This window comes from Physeter macrocephalus, chromosome 13 (genome assembly GCF_002837175.3).
Source record: "Physeter macrocephalus isolate SW-GA chromosome 13, ASM283717v5, whole genome shotgun sequence".
Lineage (NCBI taxonomy): Eukaryota > Metazoa > Chordata > Mammalia > Artiodactyla > Physeteridae > Physeter > Physeter macrocephalus.
The window spans coordinates 73,302,598-73,323,419 of record NC_041226.1 but is presented as its reverse complement, the minus strand read 5'-3'; the positions used below and the strand labels follow the sequence as shown (position 1 = coordinate 73,323,419).

The following is a 20,822-nucleotide window of genomic DNA, read 5'->3' as shown; positions in this document are numbered from 1 at the left end:
TTCTCTGAATTCCTATAACATCCCCTATACAATAGTGATAAATTTTGGCATTCTATCTGCAATGACACTTCACTATTTCTTTCCCATATGTCTTTTTTCTTCAGCTAGATTTACATAATCTTGGAAGACGGATGCTATGTCTTAAGGTCTTTGCTCAACTGACTATGATGATTTAAAGGACTATGCATTTCTTTAACTCTCAACAGGCTTCATTTTACCTTTGTATACTTCCTGCAAAGAATAAAAAGGAAACAAACTTTAAAGCAAAAAAAAAAAAAAAAAAAAAATCTATACATAACAGGCTCCTGAAAGGAGAGGAAACCACATGTTCTACACCAATTAATTAACGTGGAGCATATAACTCAAGAGACCTTTATAAGTAGAACTTCCTAAAGGCTTCCATCTACAGCCATGAAACTGAGAAAAGGAAAAGAAAATCAGAATTAGAAGCAGAATATTTTATTGTTTTTATTATTGCTTTCTGAAATGCTCAAATTAACTTACTATTTATTAGCAGTAGGATGAAATGGGAAATATATATATATATAAACTTATTCCTGTTGTTGTGGAATAACTATCTAGAGAAATTTATTTAATGTGATGGTTTTCTATTGCTTAAGAATAACAAACTGTACAACCTGTTTTTTAAAAGCATCCAGTAATAGTAAAGTCAAAAGACAGAGAATAAACAGAGACAGAAATCAGATATCAAAGAAAGTACCATATAATTTTATTAAGGATGTTGTTCCTACAACTCAAAAGTTGAAAATGCTCTTATCGGATAAGTTTCAAAGATAAGAAGAATAACTGAAGATAAGAGTTTATTTTTGACCCTCCAAGGACTAGCAGGCATTTAGTAAAGTATTAAAAATAATAAAGGAAATAACTCACATTTTTTGGCCTCAGGAAATACCCTGCTGTTTATGGAAATAATTCCCCAATCTTTATCCCTTGTTTTTTCAGATAATTATTTCAGTATTCATTTAGCTTCGTTGCTTAATAGTAAGAGTTTCAGGGGAAAGGTTCTAGACAAAAGGACTAATATGTAAACACAGCAACCCCAGGCCATTCTGTGAGGTGAACTGTGCATCTTCTCCTTCCCCTGCATTCTGCTTCCTCTTCCTACCAGGTGCTCACCGTGGGTCATTAGAAGTTTCTAGTCTTATCTGGCACTCCTTCCCCAGAAAACTTATTCTCCAATAAGGCCGACCCTCTTCAATATTTTACCATCACTCCTCATATACACTTGACTCCACACCTTAATGTGAACCATTTCTGTAGCCTCTGACACCTTCTTCTCGCCTCTCCAGATATCCAAGTTTCGTCATCCTTGGAGGTTGCACTCGAGTCTCACCTCCTCTGTGGAGTCCTCCCTGATCACATCAGGGTCTTCAGAAACGCAGCAGAGCTGCAACATTCATCCAAATGCTGTATCTTCTCTCCTCAAGTAGGTTTGCCTGTCCTGGTGGAATGATACTGTCGACGAAAATAATCAGTCAACAATCTATAATAGGAATAGACAGGCAGGAGTTTTATTTCAGCCATGCTAAGGACTATAGCCCAGAAGCCAGCTCATATAACTCCGAGGAACTGCTCCAGGGAAGAACGGTTTCAGCACAGTTTTACGTCTTGTCAGAACAAATAACACCAAGCAAGTCAGAGATACATTCCTTCAAGGTTTCAACAAAACAGATCAGCACCTACACAGTGCGTCAGGATGGCCTTGGCCCCTGGGAAGGGAGTCATCATCGAAGGAGTCCCAGCCTTGGCATCCCAGGAAGGAAGGCATTTGATCTTCATTTTTAACATGGACATTTTTTTACCTCTGGTCAATGCGCCCTTTCCTTTAATAATTCCAGCAGATGTACAATGTACAGGCTGTTTTAGTTAGCATAAAATTCAAGTTAACTCATGTATAAGCCAGAAAGACTTCCCCATACTTCAATATGTGAACATTTCTTTTATCAATATCATGTTTTATGCTTCAAAAGACAATCGATTGGGGCCCAAAACGTGAGCCTACCTTGTTTAAAATGCCTACCTCTTAAGTCTTCACATCTTGTTTACTGCCTTCTATTTTGGTGAGTTTTTGTGGAAACACGTCTTATCTCCCCTGACAATAGGAGAAGCATCTTAAGAGCAGAGCTATGTCTGATATTGTACGATTCAACCACCAATATGAGCAGTATCATATACGGACTAAAAAATAACTGGGAACTTGGGAAATATCTGTTTAATAAATGTAACATAGTGGTTTAGAGTTCGAGCATCTGGAATCTAAGTATGGTTCTGTCACTTACTACCAGTGTAGTGTGACCTGGGGGTTGTTATTTATCCTCCACCAGCCTCAGCGGCTGCATCTGTAAAACATAAGAGCATCAGCGATTTTCGGTACTCTTGGGTATTCCCAGGGTTGTGGTGCTTTTAGCAGTCTCCTTCCATCCATAACTGGGAGAACGGCCATGTCTGCAGTGAGAGACAATGCTTTATTTGAGAAATTTTAACTATCCTATTAAACTCTCTGCAGAAAATTTACTGACTCTTATCACAGTATTTTTCTGAAGTTTTCCTTCCAAACTCGTAAAAGTATGGGAAGGTAATAAAAAAAAAAAAGGAAACATTTATAATATATATGTTCACTCTTAATAACACAAACAAATGATACTGAAAAAGCCCTTGCTGTCAAATATCACTTTGTAATCCTCTAGGGGTATCCAACTTCAGTTAGGAGCGATAGGCTGAATTCCAGAGACAGTTTTGCGGTTCATTGCAGTCTTGGGGGAAGTATTTAGCCCGTGACACTCACTTCAGTGAAAAGTTCAAAACCACCTTCAGTCATTTCACACATAACAACACGTACTTGCTTTGTGCTATTGCGGCTTGGCTGCAGCATGGAGCTACACCAAAAACGGATCTGAGCCTCCAAGTGGCAGGCTTCTGGAAAGTTAACATTTGCTTACCTGCGTGACTCTGATTCTCACATGCCAAAACAATTAAAGAAGCAGGAGTGGGTTAAAAAGTGTCCATTTTTTTTTTCTTTCTAAGTCATTGCACACAATTCCTCTGCATAATTTGTTTTCCATTTTGCAGACTTCAACATCTTGTTTACCACCGCTCAGATGGACTGTTTCTATTTAGAAAAGTTTCTGAGTTTCTGTGAATTGATTAAGAGTGAGATTTCGAAATACAAAAAGGAGTCATTATTCAGTAAAAGAGGCATTGCCGATCAACCGTGAGTGTGTGCGATGAGGCACGTGCCCAGGAAGTGAGCTGACTCTGGACCTCTCATTCGTCGGAGCATCACTGATCTCTTGTGCAAACCTTGTCTTCCAGGCATTGTACTGGGCATTGGGACTAGATCAGTCTCCTTGCTTTAGGATCCCATATATTGTCTTTTGTATTTGCAATTCGTAATTAAGATGATCTGATTAGCAAACCAAAGAGAGAAACGTTACCATTCCAGAAGATCCATCTGAACACAAGAAAGAGTTTAAAATCAACCTCTCAACAGTGTGAGACGGTCAAATTAACTTCCTGGCCACGGTCTTTAAAGGTCTTCCATAAGAGCGCCTCTCCAACTTCATTATGTAACCCCCCGCACTCTTTCAAGCCATGGAATATATTATCTGAGCTAAAGTAAGTTAGTCATAGGCTCTGTGCTATAAATGCATACTCGATTTAGCCCTTTTAAACTTTTATTCTACTATTTTTTGCCATCCTCTCCCTCCTTGGAAAATACTTTTTTCTACTCTGTGTCTATCAAATCGAGACTGCTTTTCTCAAATTCAATCAAATAGAATCATTTCTTCTAGAAAACCCTTTTACACCGAGTTTCAGTCACGATGTTCACTCGAATAAAGGACATTCCACTCAATCTCATACAGTATCTAGATTATTCTAAAATATAAGTGTAAATATGCATTTACTACGCACCTTGCACAGAGCAGCTGTATAATTAATATCTAATGAATGCATAAAATTTCCATCAATTTCTCATCTCTCTGCATGAAGAGTCTTTCCAATATACCATCAATCTCTGTTAGTGTACTTTTTGGCACATTGACGGTTTTGTTACGAAGAGAAGCCAATTATAAAGTTATAAAGACCATTAGAGATACTTTAAAAAAATGTGTGGGGCTTGTGTAAAGAGAACAGTAAAGGTTTAGTCATGTAGTAATATGAGCCACTTCAAAGGGGCCTTTGATTTTTAGAAGTGAGTCCTGGGAAACGTAGACTAAGACGAATAGAAGAGATGCTTAACAAGTTAGCCCCAGTTTTCTAAGAAACACACACACACACACACACACACACAATGACTGGTCAGATCATAAATGGTGTCTTTTATCCAGAAATTTCAGTAATGAATAGACAGATCCAGGAAATTTGCACAGAGAAAAATAGATTTCCACGTTAGTCACCCAATGGATGTAGATCAGCAAAGCAGTTACAGTTCTAAGCTGGACTCCCAAAGGTCTCCTTGGCCAGAAATGGTGGAGGCCCATAGAAACTTCTCAAATTAGGCCAGAATCCTGGGACTGACCTGGCACAGAACCATAGGGAAGCTGGAACAGAAGTCAACATTGACCTCAGCAGGAAACTGCCGAATACAAAACACCATCAAAATTCTAAGAGAATTACCCTTAACTACACAACAGTCAGAGGGCTGAGCAAGGATGAGGATGCATCTTTTTAACGTATCTCTCCTGAGCTCAGATCATTGACTCTTGGCTAATATCTGACAATAGAAAATATTATTTCACCCATATTGTGTCAGAATCAACCCCACGATAAGACCGTAAGTCAAAGCATGACAAGTGGTTGAGGCTATTTCTGACGTAGGCACAGCAATGCTGAGGAACATGAATGTTAAAAGGGAAAATGGCAGAGTTTACAGGACCTAAACTGAGAAAACGATATTATTTACATAATATATAGTATATAAATATAAATAATACGTGTGTGTGTGTGTATATATATATATATATATATATATATATATATAGCTTAACTTATTAAACTTGATGTTCCTTTCCACTGAATGCCTTATTAAAGGAATGGGAAAGTATCATTGCTTGGTTATTGGCCCCAAAATATAGTTTTCTGTCTAAGTGTATCTCAATACGCGGTCACTTGAGACAGTGACTCACAATTGGGTGCTGAAGGGATTTCAGCAGAGATGCCTTCTTTATGACATTGCAATACAAACGTACAAGTTAATCAAATGCCATGAAATTTTTCCTTGCTAATCTATGCAGCCAACACTGTATTGGCGAGTAGCTGTTTAAATTTACAGCTTCCAAGCAGGGGAAGTTTGCTGACAGGTAGGACACAGACCGTCTTAGGAGGAAAACACCCGCGAAAGCAATTTTTTTCAAGTTCTTAACATCCTGTGCCCTACCTCTGCAACCAGTCCCAGGAAATGCAGCTTTTGAGTCGTGACGCGCAATCTGTTGGCTTCAAGCCCTGCGAGAAGTTGGATGGGAACCGTCTTCGGACTTAACTATATCCTCTGTCTACTGTGTGACTCTCAACACATGCCTTTGTGTGTGCATGTCCTCGCTATCCCCTCTCAAGCATCCTGCTTCTGAGTCGGTGAGGCTGGGTTCAGGAAGCCCACGTCCACCTTGCCCCAACCAAGTGGCTTCACTGTTGATCTTAACCAGTACTAATCAACTCAGCTCTTACATGTAAAGTAGACCAGACAGAAAGCAGCGTGTCCTCGGTCACCTAATTACATTACCTTCAGCACATTCTGTTCTTTTTTTATATTTTTTTGATCTTTCACTCTTACTAAACTTAATAATCGAACACCATATCTGCTTTTTTAAATTCTATGTATATACTCAAAAAAGGGAGACTTGAGGGACGAGGTCAGACACATAAAAGTGTGATCTCCCCAGTCAGAGCCAAGTTCCTAAAGGGTGAGCCCATTAAATGGCCAAACAAAATAAGACACATTGCTAACTTCATTTTGAAAAAGTTCCCACGTGTAGGTTTATAAGGGCTAGAGGGATGAGTTGCCCTCAATTGTGTCTCGTTTAATTTGGCCATTTAATGGGCTGACTCTTTTCTAACTTGGCTCTGGTTGGAGATATCACACCTCTACGTGTCGGAACTTGACTCTTAACCTGGCTTTTTCAGGGCCCATTAAATGTTTCTGATTTGGTATCACTCTAAAAGAATGTGTAAGTGGTTTCTTTGCACTAACGTCTGGACAGATTGGGGTCAAGTGTGATTGGTAGGTTTCCACTATTAAATTATTTCACACTCCCTCACCCACGCCTAACAGCTGTAAGCTCGGAGTTCATCTTCTGTGTGGGAGGCCAAAATATTCTGAGATCAGACACTAAAGAAGTTGGATGTACACACTGCAGTTGCAACAAAACAAAAATGATAGATGGCTTTGTAGAATAAACGTGTTATCTTTACCAAGGGCTTCTCATTAACACTTTTTCCTTGGAAAAAAACAAAGAGGAATTGCTTAATCCAGCAGATAGAAGGCAGAGATTATGTCCTTGTTTCTGTCTGTTTCTTCATTTATTAAATGGAGAGACTACTATTTCTCACAGGATTATCTAGTGTATGATTTAGTGGGAAGAAACTCAAATGGAATAAACTTTGAATTCCTTCATGGAAATGCACTGTATTTGTTTCTTTCCCCAAGAAAGAATTCACTTCAGCCTACAGAGACACATAAAACACTAGAAAACCTAAATTAAAATAATTTAGAGGGCTTCCATGGTGGCGGAGTGGTTGAGAGTCTGCCTGCCGATGCAGGGGACGCAGGTTCGTGCCCCGGTCCGGGAAGATCCCACATGCCGCGGAGCGGCTGGGCCCGTGAGCCGTGGCCGCTGGGCCTGCGCATCCGGAGCCTGTGCTCCGCAAAGGAAGAGGCCACAACAGTGAGAGGCCCGCGTACCGCAAAAAAAAAAACCACCAAAAAACAGATCTGAACTGGAGTTCAGAACAAATACATAACCCCTGTTTCCTTTGACCTGCCCTTCCCCCGGCTTCCCTTGGGAAGCTTGCCTTCTTGCCCTCTGAACTCTACCTACGCCCCCTCCCGTGTACCTTCTGCTTTAGAAGCACTCAGGTCTCCACTCTGAGCTCCATGAGTGCGGCCCCTCCCTCGCTTGAAATCAGAAGCTTGCTTTTCCACCTCTCCTCTCTCAGGTTCCTGATGTGGCAGCCTAATTGTTACAAAACAGAATTTTCCAAACTGTTTCTCTAAACATACACATAAACAGCTTTTCAAGTTCAAATAAGTTTTGCAAACTTGGTTGACTATATTCCCTTCTTGGGAATTCACTCTACACACATTAAAGCTTTGGGGAAATTCATAGCTAAAAATAGAAGAAAGAGAAGAAAAAGAGATGGAGGAGGAGGAAGAGGAGGGAGAAGAATTTGTTTCTATTTAACCCAGTGTTTGCCATGCTCATCTGACGGTAGACCTCTTTGTTTGCATAATTTCTCAAAAATAATATTCTGTGAAATGTGTTTTAGGAAAATTTGCATTAAAGTCTTTATGCCTGTAATTGGATTAGCATGTGACTTGTACCTGCTAATGTATTTGTGATTTAACTTAAACTTCCTAGAAATATACCTTAACCCAAAGGAACAATTCCCGGAGGGAGAATCTAATACAATTGACAGTCCCTTGAGGGAGCAGAGAGTGACAGTCTTTCCAGCCCCAGGAAATGTCATCAGGAAATGCAGCCAGCCTAGCCCGGGTCCCCAGAGGCACCTCCATGCCTACTCCCACCATGAACACCTACCAGGGGTTCAGGAGTCATGGCGGTAGAGCTTTTTTGTTTAATCACATTTTTCTACATAAAAGCATACAGATCTAAAAAGCCCTGAGGAGAAAATTGAAACTACACGGTTTATCACACAGTTTTCTTTCTGCAGCGTTTATTTAAAAAGGCATCATCACATGGAATCCTTTTGAATTGAGTTTTGATTTTGTAATTTTATTTATTCATGGTTCGCTGATGTCAAGGTGCTGTGAGAGCTTCAAATTCTATTTCAGATCCACCTAATTGTGCTTGAAAAGATCTGGGAAACCAGTTCCCACCGTGTGAATTATCTGCGTTGTCTGTGCTCGAGGTAACGGCTCCCACAGCTTCCTGCAGGACTCAGACCAAAGGGTGGTCTTCCCTCACCTTCCTCTCAACAACTTGCTCCAACCGAGCCAAGTAAAGCCTGACTGACCCACCTCAGGAAGACCCATCTCCCTTCACTGATGCTCCACTCCCTCTCTGGAAATGACGTTGCTTCACACGTTTTCCTTGTAGTCCGTGATGGATTAACCAAAGCCCGCGCTGCCTGTACTTCTGTCTCTCCTGCTCCTACGTTTATTGTCCACCCTCTGAGCCTGCTGGTCGCTCCATCTACAACTCATGTTCTACTGCAGCCGCAGCAGTGGGTGAGCTGGACGATAAATGGAGAAAATTCCTTCTAAGGTAGCCTCGTCTGCAGCAGTGGGATTGCAGACTGACAATGGCTTGTTGAAGCTTCAGACCAGCTCATGATTTTGTCTGTCTGCATCCTTCTCAGTCACCTAGCATTCATTCATTCTTCAAAAGAAAAATGGGGGCTTCCCTGGTGGTGCAGTGGTTAAGAATCCGCCTGCCGATGCAGGGGACACAGGTTCGAGCCCTGGTCTGGTGAGCCATAACTACTGAAGCCTGTGCACCTAGAGCCTGTGCTCTGCAACAAGAGAAGCCACCGCAATGAGAAGCCCACGCACAACAACGAAGAGTAGCCCCTGCTTGATGCAACTAGAGAAAGCCTGCGCGCAGCAACGAAGACCCAATGCAGCCAAAAATAAATAAATAAAATAAATAAATTTATTTTTTTTAAAAAAAGAAAAAGCTTTTAAAAAAAAAAAAAAGAGAGTGAGAGAAATGGAGGGCCTACTTTTCTCATGACGAGGGCATATGAAGAATCACAACCCGGGATTATTTCTTACCGAATTTGCAATGTAGCTGGGTGCACCACTTTATAACAAACAAAATGTGAAGGACACAGGTGCAAAACAACAAGGCAAGCAATGTCTCAGGATGATCTTTTATTCAATACATTCACTTTTTTTTTTCCAGAAAAGCGTTATTTAGCTCCTACTTTGTGCCAGGCAATATGCGCAGGGCTAGGTATGAATTAAAGAAGAGTTCCTGCTGTCAAAGTGCTCACTGAAGGTCCAGGGAGAGAGGGAGAAAAATGAACCAGCACCTACATGACAGCATAGACTTCTACAAATGCTCTGAAGGAAGTATTTCAAGAGCGCTGTAGGAAAACTGAAAGTCCAGCCAAGGAGAGTCTAGAAAATAAGAAAGAGACCCTGAGGTGAGCTCTGAAGGCAAGAAAACGTTTATCATGGGGATAAAAGAGAGAAAAGCATTTACGCCAGAGAGAGCAGGGGAATAAAGGCTCAGAAGTGAGAGAGAAACTGCTGAGCCCAGGGCCCTGGGTCCCTGGTCATGAAGTGAGCATTTGTGGCCCACGGGTATGCCAGGGAACAATGACAAGACAGGAGGCAGCAGCCCAGCCACGGAGGGTCTGCTGCATCCTACAAAGAAACCTGCACTCTCACCTTAGGGCAGTGGGGTGTCAGAGTCGCATTTCAGACAAAGAAATCATATCATTTCATTTGAATATGACGAAGATGATTGCCGCAGCACTAGAGGGGTAACGGGAGTAGAGTTGGTGTGGAAACAGAGGGAGCCTGTGCTCCCAGGACAGAGCGGCGAGGAATGTAGGGCCATCTCCCAAATTCCGGCTTCGAAGAATGAGGAGATGAGGGTTCCATTCACTAAAAGACAACATGTCTGGAGAGGATTGAGTTTGGGCTGAGTAATTTCAGGTTGCCTATGGGGTATTCAAGTAGAGGTGTCCAGTAGGACGTTAAGGCTGGAGAGTGAGGCTGGAGACCACTTTGAGTATGTTCTGGATGTAGGTGGCAGTGGACACCATGTGGAAACAGGAGTTGGTCAAATGGTGTCAGATCATCAAAAGGAGATCACGAAAAAGGAGAGGAGCAAAAGAGACAGGAGGAACTCTAGGCAATGCTGACACCCACTAGGCAGGAAGCAAAAAGGAAACACACAACAGTTGAGTAGTCCAGAAAGAGCGAGGGAACCACGCTGACAGTGGTGTTTCTCAGGTGGGTCGCCCACACTGCTAGCCTGAGTGGGAGGAGGCATTCCTCACATGGTGTAGCAGGTGGGACCTCTAATTTTTGCAGGTTTCCCTGGGGACCGAGGGCACGACATCGGAGACCTAGCTCCTCTCATTTGTGCTCTGAATATCGGCATCTATCCTTTGCTCTGCTCTTTTGCTGGTTTGGAAATCAACCAGTGTGAAAGCAATCTGATTCATCACCCTTATGCATCTGCAAACTGGGAACATTTCTGTGGTTTTTCCAACCCCATTTCATTATCACTTTCATTTTACAGATAAGGAAAAGGAGGCTCAGAGCCGTTGAGACTTCGTTATTCGCACAGGTAATAAGAATTAGCACCAGTACTAAACTCTCACGTGGCTTTAGATCCTACCATTTTTCACTGGATCCACTGGTTCTGATAACATTCCCCATCTGTACTCTTTTTGTCCTTTCCAATTCTTTCTTCCAAATGAATCTATATTGAAACTGGAGACTGTTCACACAATTTCACCTTGCCACCCTCTCGTAAGTTGGAAATCTCATTGCACATTCTGAAAAAACAGCTTGTAAAGAACACAAATCAGTGAAGATATTTAGTTTCTGTGCTGTATCTGTCTCTGCTATTTGGGGAAAGCAAAAATAAAAATAAAAATGCATGGATGGGGCTTCCCTGGTGGCGCAGTGGTTGCGCGTCCGCCTGCCGATGCAGGGGAACCGGGTTCGCGCCCCGGTCTGGGAGGATCCCACATGCCGCGGAGCGGCTGGGCCCGTGAGCCATGGCCGCTGAGCCTGCGCGTCCGGAGCCTGTGCTCCGCAACGGGAGAGGCCACAACAGAGGGAGGCCCGCATACCGCAAAAAAAAAAAAAATAATAATAAAATGCATGGATGAATGAAAACTTCAACGAATTTCAGTTAGGAAATAATGGCCTTAAGAATAATACCATTGATCACATTTTAAGTGGAAAGTACCCTGAAAGGGGTGGGCGGTCAATCTAGGAGAACATATACAAATGCTCTGCAGATAATACACTAACAGAATTTTCATGACTATGTATCATATCCAGGAATAAGCCCCAGGAAACCCTAAAAGACAATTGGTCTAAAGGTTAATATTTTGAGAGTCAAGACCACTAAAATCCTGAGTAAAATACACTATGAGAATGGGATGCTGTGTAAGATTAGGTCAGATTAAGGGGGGCTATCCTTGTTTAGTCAAGGAGCATAACTTTTTTTTAAAAGGTGGCAGAATGTGTCCCTGGTGATTTAAATTATTATGCTGCTACGAGGAAAGAAATTGGGTCAAAACTCATTATCAAGTGGCATTTCCACAAGTAGCGAGGGAATACTCTATTTCCTATCAGACATTACATCCAGAGTCTGGGTAGATTTCCTTCCTGAATCTGAGCCTAAAAACCACTTCATTTCCTCGCCTTTTCCCAGCAGTTATAAGGATCCAAGTTTCAACAGTGACCACGAATAGTAGACTAACTACTCCAATTCCCTGCTCTGTAAAACTTATTTTTAAAAGCGACTTGTAAATCCAGCAGCTTGCGTCCGTTTCTTCCTGTCAACCAGTAATGGCCAGCCATCCCCATTCCTTGGGACAGACAGAGAGAAACCTTCATAGCCAAAAACTATTTTCTTTTTTTTATTTAGAATAAATCATTTTTGGCACAACTTTGCTTCCATTCCTTCCTCCCTGGAGGAGCATTATGGAAAATTTACTGGCCTGGACTTGCATTATCAGCTTTGGTTTTTGCTTTAGGGCCATAATTGTAAGTTACTGAGAGCATTAATTGTGGTGTTCTTTTGTTCCCCTGGCACTTTCTTCAGACAACTCTGGGCAATACTGTTCAGTGTTTTATCACTTGAATTCTCACAAAAGCCCTAGGAAATAAAAATACCACTAGGATTCATCTATTTTTTAAAATATGTGCTTCATTCTACCCACTGAAGTAAGATGCCTACCTATTTATAACTTCATAATCAAACAAGAGTCATGGTCTATTCCTGACATTTAGGCTTTATGAGGGCAGATATTTTATGATGTTTACTGGATGGATGGATAGATGGATAAGGAAATATATACCATATTCTTGGTATATTTTTTTCTTTTCCCCATTTGTTTTATTTCTGACAAAAATGAATGGAAAAATGGATGAATGGATGGGCAGATGAAGAGGTGAATGAATGGATGAAGGCTATATATATGGAAGGATGGATGAATGGATGGTGGGTGATTGGAAAATGCATGGTGGAGAGGTGAGTGGGTGGATAAATGGATGGATGGCACTGCTGATCATGACCCAAGATGTCATTTTATGCCACAAATGAGTCCACAAAGAGGAAGAATCTCAAATGACACCTAGTAGGAGCTCCAGCTGGGAAAATAGAAAATCCATAGAGACAAAAGGAAGAACTACACTGGATTGGAAATGAGTAGTGTTAGCTGGAAGAAATCTTCAGGTAAACAAAGCTTATTTGTTTCACCAAGTTTGGGATTAAATCAAAATTCAGGATTAAGTGCTGCTTTAGTTCTATAAACGTGCCCCAGGGTTTGCCGCAGGATGATGAAGAGGAAACAGAGAGCAAGGCCAACCCACCCCTTCAATCCTCCAATTGAACCAGAATAGATCCACTGGTATCACTTTTATGTACTGTGGCTCCATATGAGAGTTTACCAAAAAGGGAGCTTCCACCGCTTAAAATAATTTAAAAACCAATCTCTAAACTAAGAGGAATAATGTCTTGCTTACTTCACAGAATCAGTACAAGAATCAAATGATCTACTGTAAGTGAAAAAAGGTTGTGAAAATCACCAAGGGCTTTATACGTATAAAGCATCACCAAAATCATAAGAAATGTTTACAAGATCTGAGATTTCAGAAAGAGCTAATTCATTTTAATTATGCCTTTCCTTTTTCTTCCTTTCTCACCCATCCACCCAGCCCTAGGTCTCTGCAGGTTCGATCTTCTTACAAAATCATAATCTTCGTATATCTTATCCTTTCCTCTATGCTTTTTACGTCTGACAAAGACTGAGGCTACGGATATTAGAACAAGTTAAGAATTTGGTTGCAAGTATGAGGGCTGGAGAAGACAAAATAGTGTTGGAAAATATTTTGATTTCTGAGGCTAAACTTCTGGGTGGGTGGGTGCATGGTGGGGGGCGTGAGGAGAGTCTCTGAAAGCATCCTTCATGTCTGAATTATATGGGTCATCTTGGAATTCTAAGGATCCTCAAAAGTAAGTCATTGGATCTTTTCAATGTAAGCTTCACCTTAAATCAGAGTTGAACCAGTCTTCCAGCAACATCAGCCTGTCCAATAGCAGTTGGAGCCCTCCTGGAAACCAAGAATCAATCGTTTGCCAACATGTATGTTCTATCAGAGATTTTGTGATATAATTTTGATATTTTGATACTATTTTAGTTATCTACTGCTGCAGAACAAATCACTCTGATGGCCTGTCGCCCTTGGAGTCCCTCATGAGATTGTAACCAGACGTTGGCAGGGGCTGGAGTCATCTGGAGGCTCAACTGGGACGTTGGGAGACTGAGCCCTTCTCCCTCCCCTTAGGGGCTCAGGGCCTGTCTGCATGGTTTCTTCAGCGAGGTAGCCAGACTTCTTGCACTCTCAAAAAGGGACTGTTCCAAGAGAGAGGAGACAGAATCTGCTGGTCTCTTAAAAGCTAGACCTGGAACCGACACAGTGTCCCTCCCTTCGCATTCCATGGTCAACATGAGCCACAGACCAGCCCACACCTACTGTGGGAGAAGACAACACAGAGAAGTGGATACCCCGAAGCGTAGTTCATGGGGCTGTCTTTGCAGACTTGATATCATATAACAGCATTACTATATCAGTAGAAGAATGCTTCTGCTGATCAAAGCCATTAAAAGGGAGAGCTTCTAACATCACATACATTATCATTCCTCATAAGAAGAATCAGAATCACTTGGCAGGAGGATATTATTCCACTGGCATACTTGAGATGCACGCTGTGCACGCAGTGGCTATGGCCACGAGGAATTTGACGGAGGATCTATCTCTGCTTATGAACTAAGATTATGAGTGTCCTCTGTAACCTCAAACTCCTTTCTTGATCTTGAAATATTATTAGCTGTTAAGAAAGAAGAAATGAAAGTGTAAACACGTGTGTTTCCAATACACTGTGGTCTGAACATTGGAGTCCTCCACCCCTCAAATTCATATGTTGCAATGCTAATACAAGAAATCTGCAACTCAAAAGACGGCCTCGCCGACCATGCTGGCACCCTGATCTCTGACTACCAGACTCTAGAATGGTGAAAAATAAATTGCTCCTGTTTATAAGCCACCCAGTGGGTCGTATTTTGTTACAGCAGTCTGAACAGACTAAGACACAATGCTCGTCCTGAACACATAAATTACCTTCTTTAATTTGATTCCAGGTATCTCACTTACTTAGGTCACTTGCTTTTCTCAATAATCCTCTGAAGTAGACAGGGTTCATGTGTCCTTGTGACTCCGAGACAACCCTATAGATGCGCCCCATCCTGGTTTATCTTACTATTTTCATTTATGTTTGTCCGGTCCAAAATGGGGAAGGGGGAGAGTGCTCTAAGTGGTATTCACCTTGATCCATAAGCAAAGAAAGAGAAGAGAGAGAAAGAAAAAGAGTAAAACTGGAGAGGCTCATCTGATCAGCATACCTGATAAATCCTAACTTTGGAGCTTCATGTAACAAGAGCTGCAACACCCTCTAACGTTAATAACTCAAATAGAGAGTCACAGACTCAGGCTCTGGCCCTTCATCCACAACCCTGACCTTCTAATTATCCTGCTTTCTTGGTTGCAATAATGTAGTCACACGTTAAAGCCTGTGACAAGTCACTGAGTTCACAACATATCTCAGAAGAATTGAGAACGAGCAGTTCCTACAAAGGCTCCATCCTTACCAACAACAAAGTGAAGTAGTAAGTCCCCTACATACAAGCTTTCAAACTGCGAACTTTCAAAGATGCGAACGTGCGTTTGCATGTCCAATCACGTAAGTTAGTTCATGTGTCTGGCGTACTTTGTCACGTGCGTGCATCCTCTACAAGTGGTTGTGCTTTTGTGTACTTTACTGTGCGGTACTGCGTAGAGTACAGTAGTACAGTATCTTTATTTCTTGCCTTTTCTCTCAATACCAGCCCCTGGATGCCAGCTGTTGTCCTGTACTACTGTACTTTTCAAGGTACTGTACTTTAAGATCAAAAATGTTTTATTTTTTGTGGTTTTTTTATGTATTATTTGTGTGAAGAGTATTATAAACCTGTCACAGTACAGTACTGTATAGCCGATTATTAGTTGGGTACCTAGGCTAATTTTATTGGACTTAACGAATGCGCTCTCGAAACGGAACTCGTTCGTATGTAGGGGACTTACTGTAATAATCTGGGCAAAATAACCCATTATTATTTATGATACTATAGCCACTACAACTTTCTCCCACTGTAACTTAACCTATAAATCTTATTGTCAATGAAGCCGCTTAATTGAAAACTTAGTGAGTATATATGATTTGTTATAACTTAGTGTTTTATAGGGACATTTACTATCCTCTATCCTTATACAACATTCCTAACGGCATTTCATCAAAATAGTGCTTCTAGTAAACCCCAAAAGTACAATCAAATCATTTTTTAAGATTATAATTTTCAAAGTGGATAATATATTTTGTAACTTAAAGAGAAAAACAACAAGGTATATTTCCCTCTATACTGCTATTTTGGGATGACATCTGAAAAAAGCCACTTTAAAATGACTGCTGCAGAATCACATGGTCCTTTGTTCATTCTTCCACCGATCACTTGAGTATACACTCTGTGCCAGGCACCGTGACAGATGGCTCCTGCTTTCAAGTATGTTATAATCTATTTGGGAGACAGACAAACAAGCAATAAATATGTGATGCTTGGGACCATGGTGAGATTTGCAAGTGTAGAGGAGACATAAAAGACGTAAAACCACACCCTCAGTCTGCTTTAGGGCATGAGAAAGATTAATAGAAAGAAGTAATCCTTGTGGAAACACTTGAAGGAAAAGGACTTAGTCATTCTCATCAACAGGACAAGAGAGTGTTTGAGAGAACAGTGTGTGCAAATGTGCAAAAGTGCAAAACACAAGAAATTCTCCTGTATTCAGAGACTACAAGAACCCAAGTACTGGGGAAGAGAAAAGTGCAAGAAGCAGAGATGAAACAGATGCGTGGGATGGGGTCAGATGGCAAAGGCCCTTGTTTTCCTTGCAGATAAATTTGGACTTGATTCCACAGGCCAAGAATTGAGAGAAGAGGTACATCGTTAGCTTATTTGCTTGTGAGGAGCTGCTTCGAGGCTGAGCTCAAGCCCCTGGCTCAAGAAAACTGCATCTCCATCATCAGAGCCCACAGAACATCATCAGAGCCTGCATCTCCATATCAGAGCCTACAGAGCATTTCTCCATGGGGAAATGCCAGCTAGGCATTGCTTCCATAGCCACGGTATCAGCATGGTCATCTTAACTACAACGCCTGAATGAAGACCCAAACAATCTCAGGAAAAATCTATCCCAATACTATTCCAATATTTTTAGCTGGACACTTGTAGACTATGAAAAAGAACTAAGGAAATCCTTGTTTGAACAGATAGTATGTGCTAAACAACCTAAACTTCTCAAACCGGGATATACAGTTAGATATGAGTATGGTGTATCTTCCTGGTGTGTCAATTTTGCTCAACATTGTGTGGCAAAAATAAACATATAGATATTTTTCTAAAGCAACATGATATTTTAAGATTAAGAAATGTGACTTCAAAACGTTGTAACCTGCAGTTCAAACTCTTCTCCCGAATGCCCATCCCCACTCCCAGGGGACAAAACCATTCTTGGATACAGTCATGGGCATCAATGTAAATGTCTGAGAATCCAGTGCTCCATAAATTATGTATGGAAATTATGTTGCCTTAGGAAGAAACACATTCTAGGGAGCTGATACATGTTCTATACTTGGCCATAATTCAATGTTAGTCCATATATGTTAACACCCAATTTTTAAAGACAGGAGTAGTAGCACACTGGAATTCTCCTCAACTGTTTAGCCTCTTTCAACAGCCCTGCCTATCTCACAAGGTTATTTTAAGGATTAAATGAGGAAATGAAAGCACTTTGTAAACTGTAAAGTACTACCCTGATGTAATGTCTCATTAACAAATTAATTTACAAATGGCTAGGACAAGGTGCCTTTTGAATGACGGTTTCATTCCTACAGGAATTAGAAAAAAAATGCTGTACTGTAGCCTAGTGAGCAAAGTGAAGGGCTAGGGCATTCCGTCACGTCAGGGCACAGATGTGCAGAATTTCAGTTGTCGACATCAGACAGTAGCAACCAGGCAGCATGTGGAAACCCATCTGGTTCTCATATTGCCTGAGCGAAGTGGTGAAGTGGAGGATTTTTCCTTCACTGAATTTGAACAAATCCTCCTGAGGTTACACCCAAAGATTAAAGACAGTGCAAACTGTCCTCAACATGGTCCCCATTCTTTGATGGACTCTGTCCGCAAACCCTTGACTATTACGTAAGACAAAGGCTGAGGTGGTAGATGTCAGAACAGAAATTTCAGAGTTCATGAGTGATTCCGCGAAATTGTCACCAGTTCATTCAACTCAGAAGGTATGCATGAGATGTTGGAGGTGAACCAAACATAAACCAGACCTATGCAGTTTTCAATGCTCTCAGCTGTGTATTTGTGGGAAATATATTTCTTGGAGGCTTGCCACTTCTTTGTTGAGTACCATGGCTGGGGTTTCTGCTTAATAGTGGTGGTGGAGGTGCTGGTGACAAAAATGCTACAGCCAAACACAGAAGCCTGGCTAAAGAAAACAAACTTTGTCTCAAGAAGATGCACAATTAGCTCCATGTGTTAACAGAAGAACGTTATTAAATTAGTCGATCATCTATGTCAGATGCAAAATATTTTCCTTTAACCCCTTCTAAGGTCATGGTATGTTCTTATTAAGACCATTCTGTGGATATAAAAACATGGAAAGCTGATGGTAAATGACAGAAGAGATACATTGACATTTTAGAGGATCAGTCTTGGTTCTCCGGTGTCCAGCGTTATCCAAACGGAATCCATAGATGTAAAAATAAATTCTTCAGCTGACCCTGAAATGTACTTGATTACTAGTATATGTGCCAAGACCTAGTATACAAAAATGGGGTTTTCCTTATTTCTCTTATCTACTAAAAGACGGATCCCAGCCAATAGCTGAGGGAGCTAATATGGTCCTTATAAACATGAAATACAGTTGGAGACGTCTGAAGACATTAAAAATGCCTCTTGTTTAAGTAAACCCAGTGTACTGCTTGAAGACTGATGTTGTGGAATCCAGTATTAAAATGTCATTTCCTCCAACTTACCTAAACTTCAGACTGATGCCAACGATCTGAGGGTTCCTCCCAACCAGAATCCTTTTGCCTCAGAATGATATACACCTGCGAGCAGCTCTGCAACTTGGTTCCACGCAGTAGTTCATCTTGACCTGTTATTGGACACAGCTCCTAAACTGGGGATCTTTCTTAATCCACATTTCTTGTTTGTACTGGCTTTTTTCACGTCCATATTTTTGTCTGATCTTGATCAAGATGAATATTTGCAGTTATACTACGGCTGCCCTAAACCCTGCTCTTGTGCTGACTGCACACAACTAGGATGACATCAGTATTAAACTGAGCTTTGCACAAAGCTAACAAGTGGAGGAGATTAAACTTCTCAAGAAATGAATGTTGGTGTCTGCTTGGTCTGAACAAAATAGCAGCCTAAAAGAACAGACACGGGGACTTCCCTGGTGATCCAGTGGTTAAGATTCCGTGCTTCCAATGCAGGAGGCGCCAATTCTACCCCTGGTGGGAAACTAGGATCCCACATGCCCCACTGCACGGCCAAAAAAAAAGAACAGACACTTCCATTGCTCACCAAGACTAGGTGTGTCTCAAAGACTCTCTTGATCAGGTCTTACCATTATGCTTATTAAGAATAGGAATAGCTGAGACGGTTGCGAGCCGCGGCTATCAGCGCAGACCCCAGAGACAGGCATGAGACGCTAAGGTCGCTGCTGCCGCCACCAAGAAGCCTGTGTGCGAGCACAGGTCACTCTCCACACCTCCCCTCCCGGGAGCCTGTGCAGCCCGCCACTGCCAGGGTCCCGTGATCCAGGGACAACTTCCCCAGGAGAACGCACAGCGCCTCAGGCTGGTGCAACGTCACGCCGGCCTCTGCCGCCCAGGCTCGCCCCACATCCGTGCCCCTCCCTCCCCCGGCCTGAGTGAGCCAGAGCCCCCGAATCAGCGGCTTCTTTAACCCCGTCCTGTCTGGGCCGGAACAGATGCCCTCAGGCGACCTACACGCAGAGGCGGGGCCAAATCCAAAGCTGAACCCCCGGAGCTGTGCGAACAAAGAAGAGAAAGGGAAATCTCTCCCAGCAGCCTCAGAAGCAGCGGATTAAATCTCCACAATCAACTTGATGTACCTGCATCTGTGGAATACCTGAATAGACAGCGAATCATCCCAACGAATCATCCCAAATCGAGGAGGTGGACTTTGAGAGCAAGATATATTATTTTTTCCCCTTTTCCTCTTTTTGTGAGTGTGTATGTGTGTGCTTCTGTGTGATTTTGTCTGTATAGCTTTTCTTTCACCATTTGTCCTAGAGTTCTATCCATCCATCTTTTTTTTTTACTTTAAGAATAATTTTTTTTCTTAATAATTATTTTTTATTTTAATAACTTTATTTTATTTTACCTTACTTTATTTTATTTTACCTTCTTTCTTTCTTTCTTTCTTTCTACTTTTTCTCCCTTTTATTCTGAGCTGTGTGGATGAAAGGCTCTTGGCGCTCCAGCCAGGAGTCAGTGTTGTGCCTCAGAGGTGGGAGAGCCAACTGCAGGACACTGGTCCATAACAGACCACTGAGTTCTACGTAACATCAAACAGCGAAAATCTCTCAGAGATCTCCATCTCAATGCCAAGACCCAGCTTCATTCAACGAGCAGCAAGCTACAGTGCTGGACACCTATGCCAAACAATTAGCAAGACAGAAATGCAAACCCATCCATTAGCAGAGAGGCTGCCTAAAATCATAAGGCCACAGACACCCCAAAACACAATACCAGACGTGGACCTGCCCACAAGAAAGACAAGATCAAGCGTCATCCAGCAGAACACAGGCAATAGTCCCCTCCCCGAGAAAGCCTACACATCCCAAGAACCAAAATTAGCCGCTGGGGACAGACACCAAAAACAATGGGAACTACGAACCTGCAGCCTGCGAAAAGGAGACCCCGAACAAAGTACGTAAAGCAAAATGAGAAGACAGAAAAGCACACGGCACATGAAGGAGCAAGGTAAAAACCCACCAGACCTAACAAATGAAGAGGAAATAGGCAGTCTACCTGAAAAAGAATTCAGAATGATGATAGTAAAGATGATCCAAAATCTTGGAAATAGAATAGAGAAAATACAAGAAACGTTTAACAAGGACCTAAAAGAACTACAGAGCAAACAAACAGAGATGAACAATACAATAAATGAAATTTAAAATTCTCTAGAAGAGATCAATAGCAGAATAACTGAAGCAGAAGAACGGATAAGTG

General features: G+C 41.7%; 1 long non-coding RNA gene across 3 annotated transcripts in view; it reads right to left on the bottom strand.

Moving 5' to 3' along the window:
* The window catches only part of LOC114487529 (uncharacterized), an 86,062-nt gene that overhangs the window by 8,097 nt on the left and 57,143 nt on the right, over positions 1–20,822 (bottom strand). For all 3 annotated transcript variants that reach the window (XR_003682697.2, XR_003682696.2, XR_003682695.2), the window contains 3 exons: positions 14,609–14,779; positions 14,088–14,285; positions 372–3,424 (listed from right to left, as the gene is read on the bottom strand). This is a non-coding gene — a long non-coding RNA (uncharacterized lncRNA). The remainder of the gene's footprint in view (positions 1–371; positions 3,425–14,087; positions 14,286–14,608; positions 14,780–20,822) is intronic.